This window comes from Engystomops pustulosus, chromosome 1 (assembly GCF_040894005.1).
Source record: "Engystomops pustulosus chromosome 1, aEngPut4.maternal, whole genome shotgun sequence".
NCBI classification, from domain to species: Eukaryota; Metazoa; Chordata; class Amphibia; order Anura; family Leptodactylidae; genus Engystomops; species Engystomops pustulosus.
The window spans coordinates 175,599,401-175,608,870 of NC_092411.1; the positions used below are offsets into that span (position 1 = coordinate 175,599,401).

Sequence of the window (9,470 nt, forward strand, 5' to 3'; positions counted from 1 at the left end):
TGCAATGCTCTCTGCCTCCAGCAACTCCATTACAAGAGGAACTAAGACAGAGACACTTCCTGCCGGCAAGCAGAGTGCAGAGTCTACACTACATGCTATAGGTTAAGGTCTTTATCCAGGAGAGGGAGGTACTCTGTGTGTGTTGATGTAGCAGAGATGTGGCAGAGCCAACAGTCTGTGTTTTAGGTGAAATGTAGCAGAGCTTAGGTGTGTTATTGAGTCCATGAGATGGATATAACACACATCTCTCTTATTCTATGTGTAGAATGATACAAGTAGAATGTTCAGAAGCTAAAGAAGCGAATAAAAAAGTGTATAATCTAAGCACATTGTCAGCACACAGCACAGAGTTTCTGGTTAGAGAGTCCCCAACCACACTCTGAAATTTTACACTGACCATCACTGAGTGATAGGAGCTACAACAGCAATAAAACTGGTGTAAAATTGTAAAGTAAGGGGGTTAAAAATTATCTTTATTGTGTAAACATCACTAGGGGGATTACAATTTGGGCAGTATAAGGGAGGGGGAAAGAAACTCAATACAATTCGGCCAGCCGAGAAAATTGAGTGAATTACATGGCCAGTCTGACCCTGGATATGACTGGCCATTGCTGCTGGTTAGCCACCAGTGATCTTACTCCCGTCATCCTGCTACGGCTACATCTTCACAAGAACACTGTAAATCAAGATTTAAATTAAAACAAACCCCAAAAACACACACACAATATCCTATAGTTAAGCCACAATTTGGAATTTAATATTCACAGATGCTAAATAAATGTGTTAGGCTACATTCACACTGCCGCATGGGGGGGGGGGGGACACGTATATGCGGCCGATATATGTTCCCCACAGACAGCAATGAGCGCACGGCAGCACGGTACCGCTCCGTACCCCATAAAAAGATAGGATATGTCCTATTCTTTCAGGGCATACGGCGCAGTGCGCCACATATCCCTATGGAGAGGGGCGGGGGTGAGCAGTGCTCAGCTCCTCCTCCTCTTCCCGTGCGCTGTTGTGTGCCCGCCGTTCTACGGTACGGCGGGCAATGGCAGAATGAATCCAGTCTCACTAAGAGTTGACAATCTTTTAGTAAACTCGCTGGGGGAAAGGCGGACCATCATGCCTTGGATTCCAATTTTTTGCTATAAAGGATGAAAAAGTAGCAAATCTGGCTGTATGCGACTTCTACAGGCTTGTGCACCTTTAAACTGTTGGCTGTGCACAAGGTGGGGTAGGGATGATGCTCCAAGCCAAATTTACTATACTGATGCAGGTTATAACTAAAATCTAAGTTGGATCTGGTGAAGATTTCATTCCTGCACACAAGTGCTTCCCCAGAAACCTCTTAGGGTGCATTCACGACTGTTGGGGCAATGTACACAACTGCTCGTTAACACTTAATTTCTAATCAGCCAATCACATGGTGGCAACTCAGTGCATTTAGGCATGTATACATGGTCAAGACAATCTCCTGCAGTTCAAACCGAGCATCAGTATGGGGAAGAAAGGTGATTTGAGTGCCTTTGAACGTGGCATGGTTGTTGGTTCCAGAAGGGCTGGTCTGAGTATTTCAGAAACTGCTGATCTACTGGGATTTTCACTCACAACCATCTCTAGGGTTTACAGAGAATGGTCCGGAAAAGAAAAAACATCCAGTGAGCGGCAGTTCTGTGGGCGGAAATGCCTTGTTGATGCCAGAGGTCAGAGGAGAATGGGCAGACTGGTTCGAGCTGATAGAAAGGCAACAGTGACTCAAATCACCACCCGTTACAACCAAGGTAGGCAGAAGAGCATCTCTGAACGCACAGTACGTCGAACTTTGAGGCAGATGGGCTACAGCAGCAGAAGACCACACCGGGTGCCACTCCTTTCAGCTAAGAACAGGAAACTGAGGCTACAATTTTCACAAGCTCATCGAAATTGGACAGTAGAAGATTGGAAAAACGTTGCCTGGTCTGATGAGTCTCGATTTCTGCTGCGACATTCGGATGGTAGGGTCAGAATTTGGCGTCAACAACATGAAAGCATGGATCCATCCTGCCTTGTATCAACGGTTCAGGCTGCTGGTGGTGGTGGTGTCATGGTGTGGGGAATATTTTCTTGGCACTCTTTGGGCCCCTTGGTACCAATTGAGCATCGTTGCAACGCCACAGCCTACCTGCGAGTATTGTTGCTGACCATGTCCATCCCTTTATGACTACAATGTACCCAACATCTGATGGCTACTTTTAGCAGGATAATGCGCCATGTCATAAAGCTGGAATCATCTCAGACTGGTTTCTTGAACATGACAATGAGTTCACTGTACTCAAATGGCCTCCACAGTCACCAGATCTCAATCCAATATAGCATCTTTGGGATGTGGTGGAACGGGAGATTCGCATCATGGATGTGCAGCCGACAAATCTGCAGCAACTGTGTGATGCCATCATGTCAATATGGACCAAAATCTCTGAGGAATGCTTCCAGCACCTTGTTAAATCTATGCCACGAAGAATTGAGGCAGTTCTGAAGGCAAAAGGGGGTCCAACCCGTTACTAGCATGGTGTACCTAATAAAGTGGCCGGTGAGTATATCTGGCCGCAATTTAGGTCCCCCATAGATGGGACACAACTCATTCTGGGACAGCAGCAGTGTGTTAGCACTGCAGTTCGGAGACATGTAAAGAGTGAGGGGCATGCCTCAGTAGCCCTGCCCATCTCAGTCCAAATTTATATAGGTTTTTTAATGTTTTAGTAGATTTTAAGTCTTTAAATTAAATTTAAATTAAAGTCTTTAAAACAAAAAAAAAAACCCTCTGTTTTGCCATGCAATATTTTGCATTCTACAGTGTATGGTGTCTTTTCTTGCGGTCTTCATTCATTGCAACCATTTTGGTGGCGATTCGGACATTGGGTTGCTATTTTCAGGGTTCACTGCTTTTTATGAGTTTTTATATTTTGATAGATTTTGGAATGCGACAATACCCAACATGTTTATTTTGTTTATTTTTATATCAATTCTAAGTAAGGGGATTAGCTTTTAGTTTTTTTTTCCATGTTTTACTGTATTTTTAGACTCCCTAGAGCACTATGACCCTAGGGGGTCTGATTGAGTGTACATCCAGTATATCCTGGTATGGTAAGGGGGTTATCTTATATCTAGTCTATTAACCTCCTGTGCTCTGGGAATCCCATTCAAATCACGGGATGCCCAGGCAGACACAGCACTCAGTATGAACGCTGTATCAGAGGCTGCTGTGATAGGGGACTAATAACATCAGCCCCCTGTCACAGTACAGGATAGGGCCGTCACACAGACACCTCACTACTGCTGATGGCAATGTGAGGTCATGTGGCCAGAGATCTGCGCTCCGGTCACATGACCTTCTATAGACCCATGCGCTACTGCAGTGAATAGACTGCAACTAGGAGCCAGTTAGAGGGAGAGGAGAATAGTCTGAAGCGGATTTATCCACATCCGACTATTTTTGAAGAGTAAATCTGCCTGTACAAGTGTAATAGAGGCTTGTATATGCGTTGTCGCAATGTCAGCATTACACATATGACTGCATGAACGCATTAACCTTCCTTTAACCCCACAAAAGGGGATACATAGCACTCTAGAGAAAGGATGATGTGTTAAATTTTGATTGTGTCCAGCGGCCCTGGAGGAGCATGAATAGGAATGCCCCCATGCTATCGAAGATTCTCTAAATTATTACTGAGCTACAGAGTATTTATCTAGCTTAAAAGAAGACCAGAATTTTACCGCCCAAACCAACAATGCCTGCTGGTAAAGGATTAAAAGTCCACCACATATCACCTAAAATTAGCTGCCAGTGAGACACTGTACCTTAATTACAGACATGTTTCTGATATGCAAATTATGACTCTTATCCTCTCTCAGGTTGCCAGTGAACTATGCCCCCTTATTTTGACAGACAGCTCGGTGTCTCTTTAAATCACTGCTCTGCCTCCTGGTATTTAGGGGACGTCTTCCAATATTTAACTACAGAATGCCTGAGTTTCGTAGTAGAAATAGAGCTAACATTTGCATACCTACTGAGCGACTCAAGGTTCCGCCGATAATTAATTTATGCACGCCCCCCAGGCGATTGACACAGCGACACTATACTTAGAGAGCCGGTGACATCACCAGCTCGCGCTGTGCTATTTTTGCGCAGTCATAGCATATTCAGTATATTTTCCTAAAGTATTGCTTCTATAGGAAAATGTCATCATCATGCCATGCAGAAGTCATAGTGATCCACCTTGAAACACATCAGAAATGTCTCAGAGCAAAAAGTCAGGCTATAAAAGCATTCATTAGAGGAACTCCTACGGATAAATTGAAACCAGACATATACAGTACAAGCCATAAATAGTGAAGCCTCTGAAAAAAAAAAAAAAATAGTGTAATTTTTTTTTTTTCTAAATTGTACTGCATTTCGATTTTTTTCGCCAGTTTCCCAGTACTTTGCATGGAATAGTAAATACAGGCAGTGTAAGGCCCCTTCCACACTTGCGTTTTTCACACGCGTTTTCTGGGCGTGTTTTTGATGCACAGAACTTGCATTGCACTCTGACTCATTGTAATCAATGGGCTTTTTCACACACGCGCGTTTTTTTTTTTTAAATGTGCGTTTAAATCTCGACATGCTCTACTTTTGCAAGTCACGCACATGAAAAATGCACCATACAAGTCTATGGAGACGCAGCAAAAACGCATTGCACTCTGAGACACTTACAAGTGCAATGCGTTTTTCACGCATCAATTACCATAGAAAAGATAGAGCTCAGTCCTGAGTCCTTTTCACGCACATTACCTGCACGTGAAAAACGCATTGAAATTGCATTGAAAATGCGTGTGAAAAACAGACATTGAACAAACTGACTGAAAACTGATTGATGCAAAAATGTCAGTTTTTCACTGACCAAACCCTGATCGCACTCTGACGTGATCTGCAACGCAAGTGTGGAAGGGGCCTAAAGTAGATATGTGTCCCTCAGAGCTGTACAATTAAAACAAAAAAGTTATAGCTTTCGGAAGGTAGAGAGTGAAAAACGGAAACCCAAAAATGAAAAAAGGTTTAACGAAGTTTGTTCAAAATTTTGATACTGATGAAGGTTTTTTTTTTAGTAAAGGTTATCAATGGCAGATCTGCAACAGAGCGTACATCAACATTAGTTTAGAGGTAATCTGAACATATCATTAAACACCATCAGTTTTTGTTTTGTTCCTCAGGACTTCATATTAAAACTCTATATGACGTCACCCGAGCGCCTCGTGAAACCTCATATTTCAATTTCTGCACTCCCCCCACAGAGCATAGATAGGCGACGGGTGGGACAGCTAGTGCTATGGGGGGTGGGGGGGCATGACATAGCCTGGGTGGCCCATGGTAACTTGCATACATTTTATAGTATAGTACTTTATATTTCTGTGATTGTGGCTTATAGTGTTATAAGAAAAGAAGTCCTGAGGACCTTCCTATTAGCACACATCTTCCATCATACTGTCAATGGTTATGCAGTGTGATCTCAGACAGGTTCTATTTAAAAGTAAATCTACCATATGTTTTCGCAGATAACACCTGTTTACACCTGCGTTCGACAGGTTCCTTTACACGTTCTGGGACAGATTTACCGCCATGTCCCTGCACATCGGAGTAGAGGGGCGTGGAGGGGGATGCAGACGGCGGGGGAGATGGGTGGCGCTTGGAGGGTATTCCTGCTCCAGGCCTGCGCATTTAGGGGAGTGTAACAGAAAGTCCAGATGCAAGTGTGAATTGGGTATATAACGTTACCCTTACCAATTGATAACATGAATGACAGTGTCACAGTGTGTGGAATTATGGCAATTTAGAAATAAACTTTCACTTATACAATGCGTTTTGGACAATGATCTCAAAGAAAACAATGTAAAATGCATTTGTCATTGCAATTTTTGTTCTATTAGACAATGCTTACTTTGGCTTTATAGCGAATTAAAGTTAGTCATTAAAATAAAACTGTAAATAAAGGGGGACATTTTATCATAATCCGCTGCTTGTGTGCTAGCGTATGGGAAAAAAAAAAAAAAAAAACCCTGTCACCGTTGCCCTACGGATGTATTAGCTGTGTAGAGTATAATTCTACACCAGTCCTGACTGCTGTAGAACTGCGCTATTATCAACCACTCAGATTCAACAATTCCTAGTTGTTGCAACTGCATTCTTGCCCTGGCGTAACCCTCTTTACACCTAAAGGAACACCACAAGAAACGCAAATGAGAGATCACAGAGGCAGGTCACAACTAAAACCATAAGTTGCTGAGCGGTCACTTTGAATTTCATGTGGTGTTGAGATGCCCCGTGCAGTGGGGCTTGTGATCAAGTGACTTGTGTAGACCTTTCACACAGCTCCTCTCAATCTGCCTCTCCTCACTCCCCTCTGCACCAGGTGTTTAAACGTATTATTGACATCATATAGACACTGAGGACATGTTCACATATGGCACTAGCGTTTGTGTTACAAACGCAACGCTACATCCTAAGCTGGCCTCACTCGATTACACATGCAACGCGTTATGTTAACATTGCGTACTTAACAGCAGTGTAAACTATCCTCAGCTGTTGTGAGGTTTACATTGCATGATGTTTCCATTGCATTTTGAAATACAATACTTGTGAATGCAACCTTAATGGGTATAAAAAAAGATAAAAAAAAAATAAAGCATTGTTTTGAAGTTGCTCCACAGTTTATATACCATACATTTATTTTGCAACATATGACACATCTAAAAACATTATGATGTTGTGGATATCTTTACAAATAATAATTGGCCTTGTGTGCATATTCCTTATACATTGTCAGTAATTAAGATCCAATTGTATAACAGACTCATTATCATTTCACAATTATTGTTTACAGCCAAATCATCTATACTCAAGTCTATATAAAGAGGTGAAGGGTTATATATGTTGTCTACTTGCATAATGATTGATTCTAATGGGTCAATCTCGAATCTTCAAACATACTAATAACTGGTAATGGGTTCCCAAAAAATTAAAGTATAAATGTTTTGAGAGTGGAAAGGAGCTATGTGCAACCATATAATCTGCTCCATGGCCATTCCAGAAGTGTTACTGCAGAGGAGGAGGGACAATGGGAACTGGCAAATTAAAATTCTGCACGATTTCCTGGGGAGAAATGTGCAGATTCTGTAAGAACAAACTGCAAAAGCTGAAGATACAGAGGGAAAGGAGCATTGCATTACTAAAGAACAAAAGGATGGCCTGTCGTCTAATGGTACTAGGTCACCTTAATAGCTTTCCAGTCACACAAAATATGGACAATAGTGTATCCTGCTATATAACATTATATTAGCATTGCACTCTTTTTACATTTGAATACTATATTTAAAAAGTAGCATTTGCAATTGTATGATGCTGGATATAAATAGAGAGAAGTAGATTAAAAAATATACAGTACATTACAATCACTAAATAGTATCTATTGTTAAAGAGCTACCTTCCAGTATTTGTCTTTATAAAGAGAACATGAATGGAAAATATTACATATACCTATTCATACATTTTTTTTCCATAAGTTAACTATGTGACGCTTCATAAATATACAGGTACAAATAATGAAGTAGATTACTAATATTTGAAAGCGCTCTGTGCTATGGATTGATATTGAAGGTCAGGCATTATCTTACAGTTATTTAATGAGACAATGTGCAAATAAATACAATCAGAATAACCCTATGACCTGCTATTTATTGATTAAAAGCCATAAAGAGAGATTCCTATCACAGACCCAAGATCTGCAATTGATTCTCCATTCTTCCCCTCCCCCATACAGCGTAAAATAATCTAGAATAATGCACAGCCTATTCAATGAAGAACATTAATTATTCAGTGTCTTTATTTTAACACCTATGTGTAAAAATAGCCAGGAGGATATCACATATCATACAGCCAGGGATGAGAAATCGGTAGTGGACAAAAAGACATTGTCAATGACATGCAGCAGTGCCACCTCCTAGAAGATGGGGTTTATGGCCGGCACCCATTACAACAGACGAGGGACCGAATCTGACTACTGCAGTAGCCCTTCATAGCAGGGCAGTCTGGAGATGGGTGATAGCCGCTCTGCAGCTATGGATGCTCAATAGGGCATCATCATGGTCCCTTCCTCCGCCCGCTGGGGGATTTATAGATGGATGGCAGCTGAATATGCTGCTACTGGAGGACATCTGATGCCAGCATCCTCCTATGACAAATGAAGGTTACCTGCACAGTGGGTACAAGGGTGGCATCGCCATAGTGAGCTCGTACTTATCTCTCAGTGTGTGCCGCCCTTAGAGTCAAGCCTGCTGATAGCAATAAGCCATATAAGACGCCATTCTCTTACCTCTCTTTATGTAGCTCGAGTCTTATTGCACCAATGCAGCAGCTCTCTCCCTGCACCTGCAGAGCACACGCTGACGTCAGATGACTGACAGATGCGAAATGGTGCTGGGCGTGGCTCCAACGCTCTCTCTCCGCCCTATCGGTGAAAAATGAATGATTTCATTGGCAAGCAGGGATAGCCAATGAAAAATCGCCGCCTGTGTTGCTCATTAAGAGGGGAGGTGATAGTTGCCTCGGTGAACGGCATGATGAGCCCGCCCCTTGTGCATCCATTATTGATAGTGGAGGCTGACACATATGTAGCCTCTGAACGAGGCCGAGCTGCTGCCATAACGTCCTAAGTCGCCATTCCTGCAGCGGACGTAACATTGCCCGCAGACCGCATTATAATGTATTGAGCGGGTCCCAGCAGTCTACTCAGCAGGAAGAAAACCACCCGGCACTCCATTATATGTGTGCACCGTCCAGTCACATAGATACTGCCCCTACCTCAGGGATTGGTCCATGTATTGTGCCACCACTCGACCTTAGGCTTTCTCATTTCTATAATAAGTAGAGTAGAAGAAAAGTTCTGGCCAGTCTGAACCCTTTTATTTAGGAAACATAGGGGGCGCCACTGCCAGGTTATGCGCATTTATAGTGGCTGGCTAAAAGTTATGCAAAATAATGGATTGGAAGATTTGCCACAGCAAATTTCTGACGTTTCAAGAAGCTGCGCTGTTCTTCATGCAACACAAATCTCTGAAGGGGGCGTTCCTGTGCTCAGTCGGACTGAGCCCAAGATTTAACATGCAAATCTGATAGAAGTGTGTACTACGCCCTATGTTAAAGGGATGACCGGAAAAATTTGGTGCACTCTGTCAGGCCAGTGCAGGGGAACGCCAGATTCATGAAGAACGGGAGCCAAAATTCCTGAATCTGGCGCACCCTGCACTATACACAGGCAAACCGCTCATAGTACACACTGTACTTTTCTGCATAAATGTGCCCCAATGTTTATTTCCTTGAGGTATCTAAAATGTTGTACAAGTGGTCAGGGCTGTATTAAGGTAGATGGAGATAAGGAGTAGGTGGGGGCCCCCACTGA

At 42.7% G+C, this 9,470-nt stretch overlaps 1 protein-coding gene across 2 annotated transcripts in view; it reads right to left on the minus strand.

The window, feature by feature from the left end:
* RAB3A (RAB3A, member RAS oncogene family) overlaps nt 1-8,535 on the minus strand; it is a 30,934-nt gene extending 22,399 nt beyond the window's left edge. Inside the window, exon 1 of one of the 2 annotated variants that reach the window (XM_072113918.1) lies at nt 8,385-8,535. The gene's annotated coding sequence lies outside the window, so the exon portion shown is untranslated. Of the gene's footprint in view, nt 1-8,263; nt 8,286-8,384 lie in introns of those variants that run through there. The other variant, XM_072113919.1, reaches the window with a different exon arrangement.
* Nucleotides 8,536-9,470: the final 935 nt, after the last annotated feature.